The sequence below is a fragment of the Octopus bimaculoides genome, chromosome 10, assembly GCF_046866305.1.
Source record: "Octopus bimaculoides isolate indiv1 chromosome 10, ASM4686630v1, whole genome shotgun sequence".
Classification (NCBI taxonomy): domain Eukaryota; kingdom Metazoa; phylum Mollusca; class Cephalopoda; order Octopoda; family Octopodidae; genus Octopus; species Octopus bimaculoides.
The window spans coordinates 37670902-37698401 of NC_142937.1; the positions used below are offsets into that span (position 1 = coordinate 37670902).

The 27500-nt window shown below is 33.8% G+C and overlaps 2 long non-coding RNA genes across 3 annotated transcripts in view; one reads left to right on the forward strand and one right to left on the reverse strand.

Annotated features, from left to right (window-relative positions):
- LOC149133532 (uncharacterized) overlaps positions 1–26912 on the reverse strand; it is a 152156-nt gene extending 125244 nt beyond the window's left edge. The window contains exon 1 of the long non-coding RNA XR_016243395.1: positions 26802–26912. This is a non-coding gene — a long non-coding RNA (uncharacterized LOC149133532). The remainder of the gene's footprint in view (positions 1–26801) is intronic.
- The window catches only part of LOC106874316 (uncharacterized), a 218441-nt gene that overhangs the window by 64168 nt on the left and 126773 nt on the right, over positions 1–27500 (forward strand). The gene's annotated exons all lie outside the window — the stretch shown is intronic.

Sequence of the window (27500 nt, forward strand, 5' to 3'; positions counted from 1 at the left end):
TATATATATATATTTGTGTGTGTGTGTGTGTGTGTGTATTATAAATATATACACATGTGCACACATGCATACACATGGACACATAAATGTACTAATGTTCTTTGCTTTTATGTAGAGTTATAATAAAAACAATTCTATATTAAATGAAGGATTATTCACTACTTTCTCTAGAGTACGTACTTACTATTCTTTAGCAAGAAAACTGCTGATGGCAACTTCAAAGGTCCAGCCTGCTTAGCCCTCATCAGACCATCATAGGAATATAGAAAATCTGAGAGATATGAAATAAATCGTTTTTAATGTGTTCAACCATTAATCTTTAGCACATTGTAGGTGCATACCGTCACCATATGAGCTTTCTCTCCTGTAGTAACAGGGCAGTGGCAGGGTAAACAATTCTAGAGAAAATACAGAGTGCTAAAGGCTATAGCCGAATTATTTCATGTCTGTCAAAGTTTCAATTTTGTTAGAGTGTAAATAACAAACAATTGTTGGTGGTAAAGCCAAAGCTTCTAAAGTGGATGGAGAAATTCCAAAGAGATGATTTAGTATAATGGTAGAACATCTGATATGGTTAGTGAAGGTGTGGGTTTGAGTCCATAGGCAGTGTTAGAATTTTTCCATTCAATGGTTTTGTTAATCCAACATTCTACAGTTTATTATTTATAATTTTTATACACTTATTACTGTTCAAAACAATTTATTGTGTGTGTATGTATGTGTGTGTGTTTATTCTTTACCTTGTTTCAATTATTTGACTGTAGCGATGCTGGAGCACCACCTTGAAGGGTTTTAGTTCAACAAATCGATACCAGGACATTTTTTAAAGACTATTGCTTATTCTATTGGTCTCTTTTGCTAAACCACTAAGTTACGGGAATATAAAGACACTAACACCAGTTGTCAAGTGGTGATGGGGTGGGGGACAAACATTGATACAGACACACACACATAGATATATACATATATATAAATATATATATATATATATATATATGTATGTATATATGTGTGTGTGTGCGTGTGTATGTATGTAGGTATGCATGTATATATATGCGACAGGCTTCTTTCAGTTTCCATCTATCAAGTCCCCTCACAAGGCTTTTGTTGGCTTGAGGCTATAGTAGAAGACATTTGCCCAAATTAAGCTCCCTGTAGTGGGACTGATCCCGGAATCCTATGGATGGGAAGCAAGCTTCTTACCACAGCACAGCCACGCCTGTGTCTATATACAGTTCCTGCTGGCTAAATCAACTCACAAGACATTGGTTGGTTCTGGACTGTAAAACGTAACACTACACACACATGCATGTACACATGTATGCACACACTTAAGCTTGGAAACAGTGTGTGCAGGGGGTGTGTTTGCACCCACCTAACATGTTTGTGAGAGCAGTGAAAATTTTTTGAACATACTCCTGAAAAAGTAGATTTCCACCCCCGAGACAAATTTTTTTCCAGCACTTATGTACATAAACATAATAAGGTGGTGAAATATAATAATACTGAGTATAACAAATTAATCTATTGCCTTATGATCTCTTGCTGAGTATAATTGAGTATAACTCTTGCTGAGTATAACTGAGTATAAGTCTTGCTGAGTATAACAAATTAATCTCATGCCTTATGATCATCAAAATTCTTGTTAAAATCTTGAATGAATACATGCAGTGATGGCTTTCGTCTTCCTAATTTATACATTTATATCTTCATTAGAGTTTTATACTGCTGTTGGAAGACATAAAAATATATGAATTAATTAATCCCTTTTCTGAAACAAACACTGATAACAATTAGATAATTGACAGTAGGGAGTTATGGAAATTACAGATTAAAATTAATGATAGAAATGATGAGCTGAAAGAGTATATGAAAGGAAAAAATGAAAGGGGAAGATGGAGAAAGAATGAATTAGTAGTTATGATACATCATAAAATGTCTCGGTGATCATTCACTCACAAATTATATGTACGTGTGTGTGTGTGCGTGTATTTGTGTGCCTGTGTTTGTCCCCCACCCTCTATTGCTTACGTCCCCTTAACTTAGCAGTTTGGCAAAAGAGACCGATAGAATAAGTACTAGGCTTCCAAAGATTAAGTCCTGGGGTTGATTTCTTTGACTAAAGGTGGTGCTCCAGCATGGCCACAGAAGTAAAAGAGACAATATCAATACATACAAATATATTTATATATACATATATATGTGTGTGTGTATATATATACATATATATATTTATCATCATCATCGTTTAACGTCCGCTTTCCATGCTAGCATGGGTTGGACGATTTAACTGAGGACTGGTGAAGCCAGATGGCTACACCAGGCTCCAATCTGATTTGGCAGAGTTTCTACAGCTGGATGCCCTTCCTAACGCCAACCACTCTGAGAATGTAGTGGGTGCTTTTACATGCCACTGGCATATATATATATATATATATATATATTGATATATACATGTGTGTTTATGTGAGTGGGTTTATTACATCATGTAATAGTCATAAATGCGCTTAACTATCATATAAGGGACATTGTTCATTTACAATGTTCCATGAAAACATACTCAGCTATGGGCAGAGAACTATCTTGCCTGAAAACATTTGAGAGCTGGCAACAGGAAGGACATCTGGTCATAGCAAACCTGCTTCAATGGCTTCAATTTGATTCATGTAAGCATAAAAAGGTTTACCATAAAATACTATATATATATATATATATATATATATATATATATATATATATATATATATATATATATATATATATATATATATATATGAATAATAACAATAAATGGAGAAAAATGCATATAAATAAAAGTTCCTTTAATTCCTACATATGTTTCAAAATATATGTGCACTCTACTCCAAAGAAGTAAGAGCTGCTGGAATTGCACATATATTCATCGTCAGGGAACCAACATATGGAAGCCAGACAAATGCGAAATGATAAGGAAACTTGCGAGTTATAATATTATAATATTATATGGCCAAGTATGCATGTATTTTTACGTACATTTATATTTTTTATTTATATTTATATTTTGTACATCGTAAATTTTAATTTAATTATATTTCAAAATATTACTGTGTCACATTAAACATATATCTTTTGAAATTTAGATATTGATTTCCTGTGAATATTATTAATAATTTTATAAATTTATTAATGATATAAAAACATATATGTGTATATATATATATATATATATATATATATATAATTTCAATATTAATAATAAATAAAAGAGTAAAATTAATTGATTAATTAATCAATAAATTATTAATTTTACCAAGTATATTGGTACGTTAAAATAACCTTTATAGGTAAAATTATACAAAATTTTATAATTATAAACATAATTATAATTAGGGGTCAGCTAATTGCTTCACCACATACCAAATTTAGAAATAGGAGTTAAAAATTCCTTTTCTACTACTGTAAGAATCTCCATGACAGTTATTGTTTAGGAGATTCTTATGGTAGTAGAAAAGGAGTTTTTAACTCCTATTTCTAAATTTGGTATGTGGGAAAGCAATTAGCTGACCCCTAATTATAATTATGTTTATAATTATAGAATTTTGCATATATATATATATATATGTGTGTGTGTGTGTATGCATATATATATAATAATAATCAGGCAATTATCTGATTGCTCTGCATTGGCAAGAATTGAAAAATATGGAATAAAGTGAAAGAGGTACAGTGAACTTGGTGTGAGGAGTGGAATATCATGACTACATGTCTGATAAGGGTATGCATATATATATATATGATTGTATGTATGTGTATCACCACCACCACCATCATCATCATTTGATGTCTGTTTTCTATGCTGGCTTTGATTGAATGGTTTGACAGGATCCAATGAGGTATAAGGCTGCATTGAGCCCCAGTATCATCTTTGGCATGGTTTCTATGACTGGGTGCTCTTCCTGATGCCAACTACATTATCCAATATACTGGAGGTTGTTTTACTACCAGTAGTAGCGCGGTTGTCAAGTAACATGCAAAGTAAGAAAATAAAGGGACTAGAAGAAGGAGAAAAAGGGGAGGAGAGAAGGAAAGAAAACTTCCCTAGCTATTTAGAGTGGCAGGAAGTGTTTGAGAGGGGGGGAGTCAATGGCTCTGTGTCAAATGTTGAGAGGCTCAAGTGTGATGGAAGGACAAAACCAGGTGTCTTGTAATAGAGATACAGGACTGGGTAGTGGAAAAGATGCAAAGAAATCAGAAATGGTGGTGGGATGCTGGAACATTGAATTAGTTTGTTGGAATGGGGAATGCATTTATATATTGATGCAGACATGACTACTAAGCAGTATGCTTCCCAAAGACAGTAGCATTTAAAGAAGGTTTAGCTGCTATTTCTAGCATGTTTAGCAACAAAGTAGCTCTGTTAATGAAATACAATTGAGCCAGTCTAAATAAATATCTTGATTTATTCATAATATAAAACTTAATGCTCTACTAGTTTGAAAAGTTGCTCTGTTATCTATCAGGAAATGGGTGAAATATATAGATATTTAGTTTTCTTAATGAAAAGCTTGATAGTGGATTCAATGTTTCACAGGGCAAATGGTTTTTTTTTGTTTTGTTTTCAGACAGTTTAACAGTTTGACCAACGTTTTGAAATCCCTATCAACAATCACATTGTAAAAATAAATGTTATTAATTAATCTTTCATTTGATGGCTTACTGTTTATTTATTATGTAACTGCTCATAAAGCAAACAACAACAAACAGACAGGTATCATTATTATTATTATTATTATGTTGTTTTATTTTCTTCCTTCTTCAAATTTTCTTCCATTTCTCGTCGAGTGTTTTCCGTACACCTAAGGCAGAGAAGCTCATTGTATGCATTCCGAGTTTGCACACGCAAAATTCACACGTAAAATATGTATTTAAAAAAAATAAATTCAAGAATAGATGTTGTTTTCACAGCGATAATGCTTTTCTCAGTACATCAGTCGTTCCAGTTAACACGATTTTTTGCACTTCCTGTAGGGGTTATTATTATTATTATTATTATTAATATTATTATTTGTAGTAGTAGTAGTAGTAGCAGCAGCAGCAGCAGCAACAGCAGCATTTTTAGCAGCAGCAGCAGCAGTATTAGTAACAGCAGCAGTGGCAGGAGAAAAAGGATGGATTTAATCAGTTGTACATCTCTCATTGCACAATGCTGTGACCTTGTGCCAATTATGTATTTCTGTATTACGACTGAACTGAACTGGTGAGAGGGACATATAGGGAACGATCCCAATGGACTTCTGCGCTGTGTAGGATTATTCAAAGCAGATGGAATTTGATGGAAGGGTGTTGAAGTACATTAAGGGATGCCTTGGTCAATGGTATCATACACTGACACTCCGTCATATAAACGACAATGGAGATGATGGATTGAGGGCTATAAAAGATACATGATAACGAAGATTGCTGAGGATAAAAATGTAAAAACAGACATTCACACTCACATACGTGCATATACACGAACACTCATGCAGATACATAGACACACTCACACATTCATGGACGAACACACAAAGAAAGACGTTAGATTTTTAATCTGATACAGAGGATGTTTGATCAAGGAATCTTCTCAAGTCATCTTGCTGATGACATACAGAAGCAAATTAACTCATCTTTTGTGCATATATATATATATATATGTATATGTGTATTTATGTGTGTGTGCATACCACATACATTTATACATTCATGTGTATATATTCAAATACATGTATGCATATATATATATATATATATATATATATATATATATATATGAATGATACTCACACTCATATACGTATATCCTCATCACCATCATCATCATTATCATCATCACTATCACCATTGATTCTTTTTTTTATGTCTTCTTTGTCATGCTGTTATTGGGGTTGACAGAACTTTTGAGGCAATATTTTATGACTAGATGACCGTCCACTTGCAAACCATTTTAGTTGTCTCTTGTGACATGCAGGGTTATAGTATACCTGTTAAAAAAAAAAAAGCCCCCAAAACCGAGCATACACATACATTTATATAGTAGCATGTATGTGTGTACATATATATATATATATATATATATATATATATATATATATATATATATATATATATATATATGTATGTATATATATATATATATATATGTATATATATATATATTCCATCATTATCCTTCTCATCATCATCATCGTTTTATGTCTGCTTTCCATGCTGTCAGACTGGAGAGTCGTCACTATCTGACTCATTTCTTTACAAGGAGCTGCTGCTTCAATAGCCTGGTGTTCATATGTCTTCATATGTACCCATGACTCTAGCACAGTAGTGACATATTGTATGTGAAGTGAGGTGTTTTCCATCATGGCACCAACACAGGATGAGTTGCCATATTCAAATTAACTGTCAGGACTACTCAGTAGCCTAAGATGTATACTTTTGCTCAGGTGATCAAGGAAGGAAATAGAAGAGAGAACAATGATAGCAGAAAGGCCAAAATGAGTTGGTGAAAGCATTAAGAGTATCAGTGTAGAGTCTATTGAGAGGTAGATAAATGCAAGATAGCTGATGGGTGACAATAGGAATATTCCATATGTGAGTGAGTGATGGTGGACAGTATGTAAATTGTGAAGTTGGAATATACTGGATACACACACACACACACACACACACACACACACACACACACACAAATACCCTGTTGTTGATGTTGAAATTCCAATGAAGGAGCCATAGATCTAGGTTAGAAACTGGTTATTTCTCTATTGGCAAGAAATCTTGAAATAAACTGAATAATGACATCCATCCATACATACAAGACAATATACCACAATGCATTTGCAGTACCAGTGCTGATTCATACATTTGGGGTAGTTGACTGTGGAAATTTCCACAGAAATAGTGATACCAAAAGAGTCTAAGAAGAGTAAAAGGAGTCTGAGGTTTGAGATCAGAGCAGGCAGCCTTCAAATATCGTATAGTCTCTCTCTCTCAGACAACACTTGATATACAACAGCAGCAAAAATAATGCATTAACTCAGTGCTGAAAAATGAAAAGAACAGTAACCTACGTTTGCAGAGAGCTCATCAGGCAGTATACTCTTCATGCTGATCTTCTGTACAACTCCAAATAAGCTGGACTAGCATACCTCAAAGAAGACCTGCATGTGAAATGCTCAGCATACAAAGAAAAGACCATACATGCGTATGTTTCTCAAAGGCTTGAAGACAATAATATTGACATGCAGTGAAGCCTCTCTTGGACTTCTGACCACTACATCACACTTCAAAGGTTGTGCCTTTGCAATCCAAGAAAAGAAGATTACTACCAAATACCTAATAAACAAAAAATGACTGTAAAGATGCAATCAAAAATGTAGATTATGTCATATTTCTGTGGAATGTCATCACAGTACTACATCACAAAAACAATAAACAATACGTACCGGAAAATACTGTCCTTGAATAAATTAAAGCATTCACCTGTTATCAAATATGTACACAAACATGAATACATGGAATACTGGTGGAATATTCACAACAAAACATCTGTCAAGTATAAGCATAACAGTCTGATATTATCACTTGAAGCAGACAATAAAAGGCATGTACTGATGTAGAGGTGAGCTGTCCTACCGATGTGAATATCTCTTTGAAAATCAAAGAGAAAGCAGATAACTGTGGACAACTGCTTCAAAACTGTCAGCTTCTATATCCAGATTATAAATTTTACATCTATACCAATAATAATTGGTGCACTTTGATTTGTGAGTAAATACATAACTAGCATTCTGGCTGAGCTTGGATTTTCAGAAAAAGAAATCAAACTAACTTGCACATTACAAATACAATTTGTAAGTAGAACAATAAAAATATACAAGGCTTTCCTTATGTTTAAAATGTGACATGGTTTTTAGTATCTACATTCAAACGATGGAGCTTGGTATCTTTCTTAGAAAACAGCTCCTTCCTCAGAGGAAGAATCTGAATAGTTAAAAACAGAAGTGTATGCATTCATACATTCATACATACATACATTCATACATACATACATATATAGGGGAATATATTTGGTCTATAAATCAGGACCATTTCCTTTATCTCTCATTCTCTCTCCCTCACTCTCACTCTCTCACTCTCACTTTTTCCTACACTTTCACTCTCTATATTTTCCAAAATTTCAATGAAATGATTCTATTTGTATTATCTCCCTTACTTGCCATTTTATATTTCTAGAGGGAGTCTTTTGTTTACTAACTGTGTATATACTCTTGGTTAAAATAGATTTTTATTCTATTATAAATAGGAAACTGTAGATGTTCCTATTTAAAAGACAGAAATACAGAAAACTTTTGTTTTTTTAATTTTTACAAACCTGATGAGCTTGATGCCTTCACTAGATCCATTGAGAGATATCTAGGAATGACTAAATGAACATTCGAAACAATACAACAACAAAAAATAGTCCTTTAAACTATCAGCATGCCAAGGACCAACATGGAGGCAACCTGAGTCAACTTGCCGTCCGCATCTTATCCAAACATCCAAAGAACCCAACACTCAGACAAATACAGGAGTACGTCCTCATAAATGAAACTTCTCGAATACTAAATAAGAAATATATGTAGTAGATATCATACCCCCATACCCACAGTCTATACAGGTAGAGTAGAATTGTTAGTGGGCTGTTATGTAGGTAGATGTATGTATATATGTATATGCACATGTATGTAAGCATATGGATATGTAAGTAAACAGATAAACATACGGACGGATAGGTACATGGGTTATATGAACAGACAAGCACACATACACACACATACACAAATGAAGACTGAAACACATGTCCATATATACACACACTTTACTTTACACAAGGACACATGGAGATACACGTCCACACATATGGAGATACACATCCATCCCTCCATACATACATACATACATGTGCACAAACAAACAAAAGATCATAGTGAGAATAACAGACAGTCAAAACTATTGAAAAGGTTGAAAAGCGCAACGAAAACTTTAGGAAGATAAAAAAGAAATAAGTGACAATTTTACTGATGAGTGTGTAAAATTATAAGGTACTAAAAGAGACTGACTCTCCCCAGACACAACAGAATACATTTCAGCACACGAACTCACATAAAAAATTTTGTAAGCCAAATCCCAAAAAGAAATATATATATATATATATATATATATATATATATATATATGTATGTATATACATACATACATATAAATATATATATATATATATATATATATATATATATATATATATATATTTAGGAGGGAAAAGAGCATCCTTCAAGAGTGCTTCAATGACTTCTAAGAAGGGCAAGTGGATGAAAGGAAAAAAAAAATCTATCTTCTGAACTGACACATGACCCTAATGCTTACAAAAGAATGAACTCTGCTGAAGACTTCCAAAGGCCAGGTTTTGATGGTGCTAAAGGGAAACCACAGGTTAAGTCTACCAACCAATATGTTGCAGTGAAACATCTTGGGCAAGTTATAACTATTGATATTCCCACAGAGTAAATACATGTATATTCAGAATTCCTGTACACCTTGAATGCTAAAGGTGGATTTTGAAATTTACAGAAGAAAGGTATCTTCTCTATTTTCTTTATCATATAACAAGGGACACATCAGCAAAAGCATGACTCATACAAGAGAATTTGAAACTAACTCATTTCCCCTCTCCCACTCTCATCCCCCCTTTTCTCCCCCCCCCTCTTCCTTTGCATTCTCCTTCTCAATCATTAGACCAGCATTTTAACTACTAAGCCATCACATCCTGACTGGCTTTGAATTTTTAGTAAATTGGCATTTTTGTCCACCAGTGAGCAACTAATATATTCAGCGCTTGAAGAATGAGATTGAATAGCTACTCTTGTAGTGGAAACCAATATGTCCACTGCTAGAATACAAATTCAATAGGAAATCAATAGGAAGGTTCCTCAGTGATTATCTTGGTAAATAAATCAAACTTTTTTTTTTTTTCACTCTCTCTTCCTTCAGTATTGGGTTTTATTTCATTGTGTTCCAGATTGGCTAGGGTGAGGAGTTATATGTATAAATATACATATACATACATACATACATACACATATATATATGTATATATATATAAATATATATATATATATACATAGATATATAGATATATATATGTATATTGTATATATGCATATATATATATATATATATTGTGTATGCATATGTATGTATATATATTTATATAAAAGCATTACTATAGAATATATATATATATATATGTATACATACATATATTGGTGTGTTTGTAAATATATTTCAATGTGTGTATAGAAAGAATGCATATAAGTTAAAGGTTTTATAGGTGTATATAGGCACACACACACGTGTATATATGCGTGTGTGTTTGCGTATATGTATATATGTACATACATATGTGTATATATATATATATATATATATATATATATATAAATGCATAGGTACACATATATATACATATATATGTGTGTGTGTATGTACATGTGTACATACATACATACATACATACATACATACATACCACAATATATTAAATTGGCTGAATGTATGTAGTTGGTGTCAGTGTATGTTTGTTCAGAAACCTAAACAGAAGATGTATAAGAAGAAAAGGAATGAAGTTTGAGAAAGAGCTAGAGAGAGAGAAACAGAGACAGAGAGAAACAGAGACAGAGAGAGACAGAGAGAAGAGGGTTAGTGAATAAGGACAACAGACATATAGACAGACATTTAAACATACACTGTTATAGAGGAAAAGGAGAGTTAGAAGAAGTAGATTAAGACAAACCGTGGCATGAAGGGAAATGTTCATAATATACAACTGAGGCTGGACATACTGAGTAGAGGACACACTTCAAGCAAACTCTAAATGGAAAGAGCAGACGACATATCACATGACCAACAGACAAGAGAAGAAAACACAATGTTATATTATATGTCTGTTACATATATTTGTATGGTATGTCACAGTTTTAATGTTATTTTGGTGTTATGAATTTGGATAAGTTCATATGCAACAGGGAATTGAGGAATCTTGTGTTTTGGGACTGATCCTTTGTCTGCCGGTGTAGACTAGATCCGTTGTCTTCAAATGATTATTTTTTCACATATCTTCTTGTTAGTTATGGTTGCATAAATATCTAATACACACACATATATGTAACTAGCCGGTACACAGCACTTACTCGGTATTACCTGTATCTTTGGGTTTGGTTAAATCCAATACCCTCCTTAACCTTAACGCGCACACACACACACACACACACACACACACATATATATATATATATATGAATCAACACACACAAAGTTAATTAGTTATGTATTAAATGCATTTAAGGGATATTTTAGGAGAAATGATAAAACAGTGTGGATAAATTTTTTAAAGGATTGTGTCATTATCATCATCATCATCACCACCACCACCACCACCACCACCATCATCCTCATCACCACCACCACCACCATCATCATCACCATCATCATCATCTGTATTATGTCAAAATGATGTAAATACTTACTAGCTGTACAGAATGGCCTATTTGATCAACATGTCAGCTGAAACCCTTAATAAAGTTCTTACCAAAGGATTTTTCCCTTTCAATTTAATAATAAAGTACTGTCAGTAATTTTTAAATGTGATAGTGCATAAATCCTGTAAAATAGTATGTGAAAATCTAGCTTTTTCTGTTATTAAAAATTATGAATTTTTAATAAGCTTTTTTTACTGGTTCAATGAACTGTGTAAAGATAGTTTAAAATGTAATTATCCATATGATCATATGACACAAATTTCATTTTGTGACAGTATTCAAGTTTTTCTTTTCGATTTCTTGGTTAGGGTATTTATTCATTCCATTTAACCAAATACTATATGTCACCCTGACAAGACACACCTTATTTTAATCCACTCTCATTTTAATTTTCACAGTTTCATTAGCACTGTCTTTGTTTTCCACACTAAGCGATGTGACCAGCACCTCATTCATCTACTCACTTTCATTTTACAATTCCTAGTTTCACTCTTTATTTCTTATTTATCAGCTTCTTGCTTTGCACTATCTCGCTAGCAAGGCAGCAAATGAATACACATTGCTAATTATACTAGGATAGAAAAATAGATATCATATTTCAAACACACGTGCTCTTAAATAGGAAGTTGTTATTTTTGTAGTAGTGGTAGTATCAATTATTTCCAGTTTATTTTCAGACTCATAGTTTTAGTCATGAATATTTTTTTTACCATTGTTTTATATATATATATATATATATATATATATATATATATATATAGATATATATGAATGTGTGTATGTCTACATGTATTTATGTATATTTGTTTGTATGTCTGTGACAAAGTTGTGGCATGTTGTGCATTCTGTACAATTGTAAAAAACATAAAACCTTAACACCATGTTGTAGAACATAAACTTTATGCAAAATAGAATCTCACGGTTTGCTACTTAAATTTTCTCATTCTCAAACATCAGGTACACAAACAAGAATCAATATTCCATTCACAAAAATATAGAAGGACAGTACGTTGTAGGTAAATAAAGCTTTTACCTGACATTTCTTCTGTGATTGATTGAGTTTGAAGTGGTCCTGTTTATGGTTTGTTATATTCTCTGAATAGGTGTCCAGTTCTTATTAGTGCCTTGCACTACATTTTAGGTGATACATTTAAGGAAAAGATATGGTAAATATATAAATATGTCTGTGTGCACGCATATATGTATATGTATATATTTCGAGATGATCATTTTTTTTCTTTTTTCCCAAATAAATATACACACTATATATTCGTTCTTCACTAGTTTATTACTGTTCTTCTTTTATCCTATGTCCATTGTCTGGAAATCTTTCATCACACATGGAAAGGATCGCTGAAGAGGTCACAGATGTTTGACAAAAGATTTCCAGACAATGGACATCAGAAAAAATAAAAAGATTATTAAATGAGTAAAGAATGAATATAGAGTGCATGTGTTTATTTGGCAAAAAAAATAAAAAATAAAATGACCATCCCAAAATATATATATATATATATATGTATATATATATATATATATATATATATATATATTTTGGCACGTAAAATACACCATTTTGAGTGTGGCCGTTGCCCGTACCGCCTGACTGGCCCACGTGCTGGTGGCACATAAAAGCATCCGCTACACTCTCAGAGTGGTTGGCGTTAGGAAGGGCATCCAGCTGTAGAAATTCTGTCACATCAGATTGGAGCCTGGTGTAACCATCTGCTTCACCAGTCCTCAGTTAAATCGTCCAACCCATGCTAGCATGGAAAGTGGACATTAAACGATGATGATCAGGTTGACACATATATATATATATATATATATATTTTGGGATGGTCATTTTCTTTTTTTTTTTTTTGCTTGCTAGCCACTACACATTCTTTTTTCTCTCCTTATTTCTCTCGTTGTTTCTTTCTGTGTTCCTTTCTGTGGAAGCACGTAGGCTTGAAATGTTAAAGACTTTTTCACTTCCCAAGCGTTATACTAATACATCTGTTTGTTGTCTACACCACCTGTCTTAATCTTCTGCTTTTTTGTGAATTCTCCCTATATATATATATATATATATATATATATATATATATATATATATATATATATATATACATATACATACATACAGAGAGAGAGAGAGAGATACACACACACACACACACACACACACACATACATACACACACATATAAGAAAATCAGATGACAAATGAATAAACAATTATCTTATGAACTCCTTTAGCTTACAGCAAGATACAGTGGACACATAGTTGAGTGCCAGAGTAACACCTTATAGCTTCATCGAAACCTTGAACACACACACACACACACACACACACACACACACACACACACACACACACACACACAATAGAATATATATATAAAGGAATAACGAAGATATAGAGGTGTCAATTTATTACAGCTCTTTCAAGCAACTCCTTCAAATGATTAATGAAAGAAAAACATTCTCATCAGATTACTGCATAGACTTCAAATATAGATGATGTACAGATGTAACTAAATTAAGGGGACTAGTTCCAGGGATTGTGTAATACTGTCTAGACTGAGAAAAGCATTGAGAGAAAAATTAAGAATAAAAATCTTAGATAATCATGCATGCCATAAGAGAGGAATGTGTATGTAATATGTAGATTAGATGACAGAAGTATTAGGGAATTTAAATGCAATGAATCTATGGAAGAAATTGGTAAAGCCTAATTTGAAGTAACCAAACCTCATGAATAAGATGACAATGGAGTGCAACAATTTGGTGGTGTACAATTAAGGAGCCCATACAATGTCAATGGAACCACTGGAATTGGAACCATTGATATACAACGGATTTGGCATTGCTAATAATGATGATGATGATCATGATAATGGACAATAATAATGACAATGATAAAGCAAAAGAATAGTGGGAAGGAGGGAGAGAAGGTGAGGATCGGAGAAGAAGTAGGGAAAGAAAAAGGACAATGACAAGTACGCCAAGGATGATGATGGATATGATGATGATGATGTGAAGAAGAATGATATTATTTTACATTAAAATTCATGTGATTCATTACATGTGGGCATATATTGCACTTTATGAAATGTTTTCAAACATTTCAAAAATATTGTATGGAGTAAAACATCTGGTCATCTGTGATTAATGACACATTAATGTAATAACCTACAATATTATTCTCAATATCAAGTCCAATCTTCAGTCTTTTAATTGAGAAGGCTAGTAGTTTATAATTAGACTTTCAATCGTATATGTGTACATATCAATAATGATGCTTGTTTATATATTTAACACACACACACACACACAAACACACACACACAGTGTGTGTATATGTGTGTATGTATGTGCAAGTATATATACACACACATGTATACACACAAACACACAGCATATGTATGTGTATGCAAGTATATATACACACATGCTTACACATCATGTGTATATATGTGTGTGTGTGTGTGTGTGTGTGTGTGTGTGTATATACATATTGGGCTGGTGGATAATTACTGTGACATTTTTTCAACAAATTTTATTCAACAAAAATAATAACAAATATTTAACAAAAAGATTTTTAAATGATAGTCTGACCGCTTGCCAGGCATATGGGAAGCAGTAATTGAAGAAGATGGTGAATATGCTCTGGAATAATCATTAAAGATGTGTTTGTTACATGTTGTTATCGTTTTTGTTGAATAAAATTTATTGAAAAAAAAGCCACAATAATTATGAACCAACCCAAGATAGATATATATATATATATATATATATATATATATAGTTATGTCAATACAGCTGCAAAGAGAATCATGAGTGTTGTTATTTATATATCAAGATATCACATGACCATATACATTAAGTCTACATGTATGTAACTGCCAGAAATACATTGAATCTGAAAATAGATTAATTTACAAACATACACACACACACATATGAACACAAATATATATGTATGTATATTTATCTATCAATCTATCTATATATATATATATATATATATACATATACATACATACATACATATACTCTTGTATCTATTTCTCTCTCTCTAACTATCAATCTATCTACACACACACACACATATATATATATATATATATATATATATATATATATTTGAAGGTTTGGAGGTGATGTACAGAAATTATATAGACAAAAATTAATTAAGGTACTCAGAAACCTGGATGTTTGTACATTTACAGATTTTTATTAATGTCACATATTAAATGAAGCGCTTTGAAAAACCTACACGACTAGGTGAAAAGCGCTTCATTTAATATGTAACATTAATAAAAATCTGTAAATGTACAAACATCCAGGTTTCTGAGTACCTTAATTAATTTTTCTCTCTCTCTCTCTCTCTCTCTCTCTCTATATATATATATATATATATATACACACACACATACATACATATGTATAAATATAAAAATGGAACAAAAACGCAATAGAGGACATTAAGACAGATAGATGATACAAAGGCAGAAAAGAAAAACAACAATTAGAAGGACAGTCAGGTTCCAGAAGTCACGACCATTTTGGGCAGTTGCACATGAAATCGTTTAATCTGGTTGTCCCAAAGAAACTTTTGTATGTATCTGTCTATCTATCTATCTATATATATATATATATATATATATATATATATATATATATATATATCATCATCATCATCGTTTAACGTCCCCTTTCCATGCTAGCATGGGTTGGACGATTTGACTGAGGACTGGTGAAACCGGATGGCAACACCAGGCTCCAATCTAATTTGGCAGAGTTTCTACAGCTGGATGCCCTTCCTAACGCCAACCACTCAGACAGTGTAGTGGGTGCTTTTACGTGTCACCCGCACGAAAACGGCCACGCTCGGAATGGTGTCTTTTACGTGCCACCCGCACAAGCCAGTCCAGGGGCACTGGCAACGATCTCACTCGAAAATCCTACGGGAGCCAGTCAGGCGGTACTGGCAACAGCCACGCTCAAAATGGTGCATCTCATGTGCCACCCGCACAAGAGCCAGTCCAGGGGCACTGGCAACGATCTTACTTGGCTTGCCGGGTCTTCTCACGCACAGCACATTTCCAAAGGTCTCGGTCAGTAGTCATCGCCTCGGTGAGGCTCAATGTACGAAGGTCTTGCCTCACCACCTCAGCCCAGGTCTTCCTGGGCCTACCTCTTCCACGGGTTCCCTCAACTGTTAGGGTGTGGCACTTTTTCACGCAGCTATCCTCATCCATTCTCACCACATGTCCATACCAGCGCAATCGTCTCTCTTGCACACCACAACTGATGCTTCTAATGTTCAGCTTTTCTCTCAAGATACTTACACTCTGACGGGTATTTACATTGACATTACACATCCAACGGAGCATACTGGCTTCATTCCTTGTGAGCTTACGTATATCCTCAGCAGTTACCGCCCATGTTTCACTGCCATGTAGCATGGCTGTTCGTACGCATGCGTCATACAATATGCCTTTTACTCTGAGTGAGAGTCCCTTTGTCGCCAGCAAGGGTAAGAGCTCTCTAAACTTTGCCCAGGCTATTCTTATTCTAGCAGCTACACTTTCAGTGCACCCACCCCCACTACTAAGTTGGTCGTCCAGATAGCGGAAGCTATCGACTACCTCTAGTTTTTCACCCTGGAATGAGATAGAAGTTGTTTCCTGTTTGTTTACAGTCTTTATTGCACCTGAACATCTGCCACAAACAAAAACTAACTTGCTAGTTAACCTGCCTTTGATGTTGCTGCACCTCTTATGTGTCCATAGCTTGCACCGGGTACATCTTATAGAATTACTACCTACTCCTTTTCTACATACTGAGCAGGGCCATATATATATATGTACACATATACATATCCATATCTATGTACCTATCTATTTCTATATCTATATATATATATATTTCTGTGTATGATTTCCTTTTGTTTCCAAGGGTCTCTTTATGTTAGTTGTGCTAGTTTATTATTGCATACATTAGCAGTTCTCATCTGAACTTTTCCTTTTCTCAAATCATCCGATTAATTACTGTGAACAGAAAAGACTTAACAGACTATCAATATATTTTGGTATACTTAGTGTAACAGCTCATTATTGTGAATAAATTTTAAAATTTATTTCATGTTGATTTTGGCAAATAAAATACTGAAACATTCTCTTCTTTTTTTAATGAGGGAAATAAACATATTTATGCCTTTCTCTTGATATTTTAGCTATTTACAAATGTCTACTTTTACTGATATATAGAATAAATAAACACCAATAAGGAGATACAATTCACTTCACATTATCCACTGATGAAGGTATCAAATGACTTCAGATTTCTATGAGCATCTGACTGCCAAAATACTGCATCCAGAGGAAGACTCTAAAATGTGTGTGTATGAGTGTGCGCGTGTGCGTATGTATGAGTGTGTGTGTTTTTTCATGCATGTATATATAGGCGCAGGAGTGGTTGTGTGGTAAGTAGCTTGCTTACCAGCCACATGGTTCTGGGTTTAGTCCCACTGTGTGGCACCTTGGGCAAGTGTCTTCTACTTTAGCCTCGGGCCGACCAAAGACTTGTGAGTAGATTTGGTAGACGGAAACTGAAAGAAGCCCATCATATATATGTATATATATGTATATATATATATGTGTGTGTGTGTGTGTGTGTGTGTGTGTGTGTATTTGTGTCTGTGTTTGTCCTCCCAACATTGCTTGACAATCGATGTTGGTGTGTTTATGTCCCCGTAACTTAGCGGTTCAGCAAAAGAGACTGATAGAATAAGTACTAGGCTTACAAAGAATAAGTCCTAGAGTCGATTTGCTCGACTAAAGGCGGTGCTCCAGCATGGCCGCAGTCAAATGACTGAAACAAGTAAAAGTGTAAAAGAGTAAAGAGTATACATATGTATATGTGTACGTATATATGCATGCAACCTCAAATATACAAATACAAACACACACACACACGCACGCACACATCTTTTATCTTTTACTTGTTTCAATCATTAGACTGCAACTATGCTAGGGCAACAAACTGAAGAAATTTTTTGTCAAATGAATCAGCACCATTATTTTTATTTTTTAAACCTTGTATTTATTCTATTGGTCTCTTTTACCAAAACACTAGGTTACATGGACATAAACACACCAACACCAAGAAGTGGTTGGGGACAAACACAGACACACAGACATATAAATATATATGACAGGTTTCTTTCAGTTTCCATCTGCCAAATCAAAAGTTTTTGGTTGGCATGAGACTGTAGTAAGGGGCACTTGCCTAAAGTTTTACACAGTGGGAATGAACTCAGAACCATGTGGATGGGAAGCAAAAACTTCTTACCACACAGCATATAGCCACACCTGTGTCTATTTCTGTATATGTATGTAGAAATATATATATATAAGAAACCTTCCTCCCAACCATGTGGTTCCTGGTTCAGTCCCACTGCTTGGCACCCTGGGCAAGTGTCCTCTACAGTATAGAGCTATCCAAAGCCTTGTGAGTGGATGTGGTAGATGGAAACTGAAAGAAGCCCATCGGATATATATATGTATATATCTATGTGTGTGTGTGTGTGTGTCTTTGTGTCTGTGCTTGACAACTTAATGGTTCAGCAAAAGAGACTGCCAGAATAAGTACAAAGCATTTGGTTCTGGGTTCAGTCCGGGGCTGGATTAAGACTCATCAAGGCCCTAAGCACTTAACAGATTTTGGTTCCCCCATAAAAGATTATGTCATTCAAAATATAAACAATAACAAACCATGAAATAAATATTTATTTTTCAAAACGAAACAAAACAGTAAAAGGGAAAAAACTGTTTATTTTTGTATACTTCCACTTTATTTATATTTGAAAAACTTTTTTTGAACTGCAAAGTCTTCGATCAACACATCTGCATCTATACTTAGTAGAGATAAGAGCAACCTGAATATTATTTTAGCAAGCTTACAGTGATTTCTTTTGTGCCGTAAACCATTTACCATTTCTGTGGTGCCCCCTCCTTCCATTGATGTCCTAAGCATGTGCTTATTTTGCTTAATGATTAATCCTGTGCTGGTTCAGTCACACTGTGTGGTGCCTTGGTCAAGTGTCTTCTACTATAGCTCCAGGCTGACAAAAAGTTACGTGAGTGGATTTGGTAGACAGAAACTGAAAGAAGCCTGTCATGTGTGAGTGTGTGTTTCATTGTTTCTCTGTGGATGTCTCCCGCCACCACTTTTGGTTTGTTTACAACAATGTAACATAACACTTTGATGAAAGAGACTGAGAGAATAAGTACCACACTGAAAAACACGTACTGGGTAGCCACTTCAACGTGATGCACCAGTATGGCCATGGGCCAATGACTGAAAAACGTAAAAGATAGAATTTATATACATTCACACACACACACACACACACACACACACACACACACACATATATATATGCATATATATATATGTGTGTGTGTGTGTGTATATATATATATATATATATATATATATATATATATATATATCGAGAGAGAAAGAACAGTAATTATCTATGTTTCTATTTGACCACCTATCTATCTACGCGTGCACACACACACACACACACTCCCTCTCTCTCTCACACACATTCATGTACATACATATGCCTTTCATGTGTAAGTATGCACACATATAGAGACACAGTTAGATAGATAGATAGCTAAGATATAAAAATGTTGAGATATTTATTTTCAGGTCAACATTTGTCCATTCTATTATTATTTTCTTTTTTTTTCTTTTAACATTACATGCATGATTGTCTGGCCTATTCAATGAAAGGATATTACTGTGGCAAAATTTATGCAGATTAACGGATCGAATATTATTCAATTCTTTCATCTTCAAAGTGCCAAAAGACCGAAATCAAAAACTGGACATTCTCTTTACCAAATTGACACACCTTCCTCCTGCCAATATTTTTTTTTAACATATTTCTGATTTTCTTATTTGATGAGTTGAATTCCTGGTATTATGATTCAATAAGAGAATGTATATCTATATACATACATATAAGCATGCATACACACACACATATATATATGTAAATAAATCACACACACACACACACATATATGCATATATAGAGACATACACATATACATGAGTATGTGTGTATGTATGCACATATTGGTAAATACACATTTGTACGTATGTGAAGATACATACATGAGTGTGTGTATGAAAATATACGATAATATTTATCTGTTGGTCCTTATAAAAATATGTGTGTAATTTTCTAACTAGGTGTTAGTATACATAAATTGGTTATACATATACATTTACAGATACTTATACATATTTACATATATACTTATATATGTACATATACATACATGCATATATGAGCATAAATATATATATATATAAATATAAATATATATATATATAGATACATATATATATATACATATATATATGCATGCATGCATATATATATATATATATATATATATATATATATATACACATACATACATACATATATATATTTATATATCTATACATACATATGCATATGTGTGTGTGTATATATGAGAGAATATATATGTTTTTTTTCGTGCGCATGTGTGTATGTACATAGAAGGGTATTTAGAACCACATACACACACACACACACATACACTATCTTACATATTTTGCATTGCAGCATGTACATACGTTTATATCCAAATTCAACTTACCATTCCTGTCTGATAATTAACATGCCACACACCAACCACACCTTTTTTTTTTCAGAAGAATTCATAAGTCTCTGCTTCTCCCCACCACACTCTACTCTACATATACACAAAATCATTGGTAATAACCTCTTCCACTTTTCTCTTTAAAGGAAAGGAAAATAAAAATAACAACAACAAAAAAGTAATAATAAAAAATTACTTTGATTTTGGAACTCATTTTTTTTTCCTCGTTACTTATTTCACCTGCTAATATAGATAGTATTAAAATTTATTCAGAGACCACATTTTGTAGATGCATATGTATTTGTTGATAGAATATCAGTTATATATAGATATATATGGCCGTGTGGTAAGAAGCTTGCTTCCCAACTGTATTGTTCCAGTTTCAGTCCCACTGTGAGGCACCTTGGGCAAGTGCTTTCTACAATAGCCTCAGGCCAACCAAAGCCTTGCGAGTGGATTTGGTAGATGGAAACTGAAAGAAGCCGGTCATATATATATATTTATATGTATGCGTCTTTGTTTGACCACCCACCATTGCTTGACGGCTGATGTGGGTGTGTTTGTGTCCCCTGAACTTAGTGGTTCTGCAAAAAAAGACACCGATAGAATAAGTACCAGGTTTACAAAGAATAAGTACCAGGTTTACAAAGAATAAGTACTGGGGTTAGTAGATTTGACCAAAAAAAAAAACCCCGATAAGGTAGTGCTCCAGCACAGCCACAGTCAAAACGACTGAAGCAAGTAAGAGAATAAAAGAATATATATATGTAGCTTAGGTATGGCATTGTGGTTAATCAATTTGTTTCCCAACCAGATGGTTTCAAGTTCAGTTTCACTCTGTATAGCATCTTAGGACCTTTAGGCAAGTGACTTCTACAACAGCTCCAGGTTTCTAATGCCTTGTGAGTGGATTTAGTGGGCTGAAAGTGAAAGAAGCCCATTATGTACTCACATTGTAGTGCACCTGAGCACTATATATAATAATTTCATTATTATTATTATTATTATTATTATTATTATGTACACAGACGCATGTACACACATATATATGCATACACATACTTAAATAATCCTTACTAATATAGGCACAGGACCTGGAATTTGTGGGAAGGTGGATAGTCGATCATATCGACTCCAGTATTTGACTGGTACTTAATTTATCGATACTCTAAGGATGAAATTTAAAATCGACCTTGGCAGAATTTGAAATCAGAATGTAAAGACAGACAAAATGTTGCTAAGCATTTTGCCCGATATGCTAATGATTCTGCCAACTTGCCACCTTACATATATTTATGATAAAAGGTAAAAGGGATTAATTAGTCCAGGTAGGTGTGTAGATGTCTATTCTCTGTTCATATTTATTGAACATGAACTTAGCTCTCAGTTTGATTATTTTGAAGTGATTGATAATTTTGTGAAGTGAAAAGTGTGCCATGTTTATCTTTGAATGTTGCCTGGATTATAAAAGTGCTCTTTTTTCATATCTGGAAGTTTTACTTATTGAAATTTGTAATAGGCCTAAATAAATTTAGCTTGTACTTTTAAAGATGTTCTTTGGGATAATGTGAAATATTGAACTTCAGATAGAATAAAGTAAAATATAGCAATGAATAAAAAGTGCGTAGATTATGAATTTTGATTGAAAGGACGGGGCCTCGAAACAAAAAGTTGCAGAGGGCCTCTAAAAGTCACGTGATGGAGCTGGGTCTACCGAAGCTCAGTTCTTTGTCCTTTCTATTTATCATTGTCCTATATGTAATCAAGGCTTAAAACTTGCTGTTCTTGAGGACTCTTATGAGCTGATGACCTAGCTTTTATATTTGAATGTATTGTAGATTTAGTGAAGATGTTGCAGACATGGAAAAGAAAGTTAGAATTGAGAGATGTCATGGTAAACTTAACAATGATCAAGTTGTTAGAAACAATGGCAGAATTTTGGTATGGTTAGGAAAATGCATTGCTGTACTGAATGCTAACTATTGATGCACAAGAAATTTAGTGTAACTCAGAAAAGCTTATAGAGATGACCTGAAGGAATATGCAATAAAAACACCCAGGTAAAAGATTTTCTTAAATGTTTGAATGACTCACTGGATGTAGTTGATAGTTTCTGTAACTTAGGTAATATAATTTGCAGGGGAAGCAGTTGTTCAGGAAGTACTGTAGCTTGAGTAAGAACAGAACAGAAAAATCCAGAAAGCTATTACCTCTACTGGCAACAAAGGTCTTTTTTCAGAGGGATTGATAGACAAAATGAATCACTGATGACTGACCTGATCTGATGACAAAGGTTTGCATAGAATGCTAACCATCAATCCCTTTTGTTTTCCCTCTGGGCCACTTCTAATATCAGCCATCACCTACTCTTCCCTTTGTTCACATTTGCTATTACCTATCATTCTCCTCTACACTATTACCCAATAACCATGCTTTTCCTCCTTTCACCTTCTATTTCTGCTTTCTCTCTCTCTCTCACATACACACACACACTTCTATTCCCCTTCTCAGTTACCTGAACAAAAATACATGCACTAGCTTATTGAGTACTCTTTTTATTTTTACTGTGAAAAAGGCACCTCATTCACTTGTACGAGACTCCACCAAATCCTATACTTTCTGTACATCCTTTAAAGTTGCTTGCAGGTTAAACAACCTCTATAGCATTCATATCAGGAAGAAATGCACATTCAGAATACATTGTAAAGTGGATAGCAAATGCGTGGAAAATGACTAACAAATAAGAAGTGTTATGAGGTCCATTCAGACCTGTCTTGCCAACAAGGGCTTATCCACTTCTCTAGTGTTGGTGGTATGAGAAAATGTACCCAGTGCACTCATTAAAGTGGTTGATGATAGAAAAGGCATCCAAGTGTAGAAATCAAACCACATAACATACAAATTCCAGTCTATGGGAACAGTGGCTCCCAATAAGAAATGGCTCTGACTGAGAACAGCCCAACCCATACTAGCCTGGAAATGGTTGTAAAATGTATCTTCATCATCATTACCAGCATCATCATTACCATCACTTTTGTATCTGCATTCCTTTAATAGCATGGGCTGGATTGATATTTTGTGTAAGTTATTTTTTTTTTTTTTATAAGTTATTATAGCTAACTCTAGTGAAGTAGACTGGAGCAACATAAAGTTGCTCAAGAACAGGACACTCTACCTAGTCCAGGAAATGAAACTACGACCTTCTGATAACGAGCCCAATACTTACCACTAGGTTATGTATCTTCACACACACATACATGCACAGCAAGCAAGATAGATTGATAGGTAGATAGACAACTAGATCAACAGAAAGATAGACAAACAAACAGACAAGCATAGATAAGTCCATAAGTACCTGGAGAAACATATCCATATATATATATATATATATATATATAATTATATACTTATAGTTTTATTTAGACTTTCATATATATTTATTTAGCTGCACTCAGTCATACCCATACACAATTCATTCTCCACTCCCTCATGCACATAGTCATACACATACACAAGTGCCCCAAAGGTGAAGCAGCTTATCTCTGGCGGAATTAGAACTTAAAATTACTGTCCATCATGTTTCAGTGTTAAAAGTTCAAGTGTTCGTTGAAATATTTATCCCATCTTTGGAAAGCGGAAGGATTATTGCAGAATCCATTTCCTCCCAGAAGACCAGATTAAAATCATGGCTGAAACTTTATATAAATCTCATGTATCTCAGTAAATAATAATCCAACAGATTTAGATAAGAATATTATGCAAATAGTAAGAGAGAATGTTATCGTTTATCAACTTTAATGACTTATTGAAACGTGAATAGTCTGCTAAGTTTCAACTTCCGCTAAATGTCAAGTGTTGTTCGAGCATAGTTTTGTAAATTAAAACAAAATAAGAAAAGAAAAAAATATGAGGTGGATAAAAATAACAGTAAAATATTACGTTGTTGGTCATAGGTTTGCCAAATGTCATCAACTGTTATCTTCTTCTGTTCTTGCAGTTCTGGTTTTAGCACTTTGATTAAGTCTAAGACTAAGACCAACAAACTTTAGACATGTTGGTAGCACAGAGGATCTTAATGTCACGGAAAAGCAGTCATTCTTTTGTTTGGAAAGGGCATTTTGGTACATGAGGGAGATCTCTACTTCCGACTACTTATTGTCTACTGTTTGTTGTTTATGTTGTTGATGTTTCATTGCTGTTGCTATGCCCCAGGTTTGATCTGGCTGACCACATTATCGTAAACTTTGCCTCGCATGACCATCCCATCTAATTTTCAGACAGTGCTTTCCAGAGCTACATAGCCTATTATGACTCACACTATCCCTGATGGTAAAGTGTGAGTTGACAGAGATTTGACTGCCATTTCTAGTAAGGCAGCCCTACTGGAGAGTTAGTTCTTGAACATGTTAAAATAGATAAATTGTCTGGGTGTATTAGTTTTACTGCTGCAAAGCTTAAGAGTTCAAATCCAGGGCAGTCATTTAATTGTTTCTGGGTAGAATACCCTCCTCAGTTCTACTTTACTCTCAGTAGAAATAAATATTAAAAAATATAGGAATATTGTAGTATGATTTATGAATGGCATTCTTTCCTGAAGGATTTTTCTTTCATCTTCTCTGTTGGTTATGGACAGAACACCATATTCTACCTTACCTTAAGTTAGCCTAACTGTCAATGGTAATACGTACTGGATCATATAGAACAGACTAAGGTGAGGTCTGTAACAGACTAAGGTGAGGAACTGGCAGTGTTATAAGAGAATGAAATAGAATGTTTCGTAATATATATTCTGACACTCTGAGTTCAAATCCCACTGTGGCCAAAATCTTATTTTATTCCTTAGGAGTCAAGACACCCACTAGTCCTTCCTATTTTAAGCCCATCTTTCCATGTATGTACTCTATGTTGCCTCCCATGACAATGTCAATTAACTATGATCATCTCTAATAGAAACACGTTTGTGTGAATTTGCTTGCAAACGTGTGTTAATTGCATCCACACTCGAGGCCATTAGAACTAATAGTAAAACCAGCACATTTAACATGGAATTTCATGTATTTCATTAAATGCTGTTGTGGTCGTGGGGATAGATGTGGAGAATGATTGTTTGGATTGTGCACGACAGATGGTTCTGCAATTATTCTTGTGTGTGACATCTTTTGTAAGTGTTTTTTAAATTAATTTCAAGTTGACAAATAACTTGAGAGTGGAATTATGTGGTAGCTAGAAAGATGGAAACTGTTCAAAAGCCCATATATATATATATATATATATATAAATCAGTAAATTGTGGAGTTGTGTTAACCACACATGGAGAAATAATAGGGAGAAAAAAAAATAAATAAATGCTAAACTGAAAGCATATTTTAATATAGATGTGCATAAGAAGGATTAAAAAGGATTTCTAACTGGCTTTCATTGCATGACAAATTTTCAAGAAGAGGGGAAATGAAAATAATATTTTTTACAAAAATATAAAAAATATATAAAAAAATAAATACACTAATACCTTATATTGTCTTTGAGTTTTTAAAGTTGAATGGTAATCCATGTAGATAACTGTTAGATAGATTAGGATGCATGGAATTAAAAATCATGTTGCATTTAAAAAGGGCTGAGAATTTGTGTTAAACAGGAAGTGTGTGTAAGGGGAGACAATTCTGTGGGTTTTATACTCTTTAGTTGGAGTTCTGGACTCTTTTGTCAACAGGAAGTTTGTCTGTTCTTAGAGAAAGAAGAAGTAAATTTATATGTATTTTAATGGGTAGGTGAGAGAAGGGAATATGGTCACCGAGGAATTTGTATGTTAAGAAGCGTTTGGAATTTCTCTATAAAAAGTTGTCGTTTAGTAAGGAGAGTACTAGGTGTTTTTAAAAATCTGTGTCCATTAGGACTACAGTACTACCTTTGTCAGCTTCTTTGATAGTAAGGCTTTTGTCCTGTTGTAAGTTTCATAGGTTTTTCCATTCTTTGCTATTAAAGTTGGATTTGACCTTAGTTTTGGGTGGGGTAAAAGGGAAACTCTGGATGTGGTTGCAAAAATCGTCCAATGCTTTATTTCTTCCTTTGGAAGGTATGAAGTTGCTTTTGTTTTCAATAATTAATAATTGTTTTTTTAATAAAAACCCTAAATTCTTTATATTCCCGTTCTATCAATGTAAAGACAGAATCTCTACACAAGAAAGACAAACCAGCTGAGTCGTGGAGT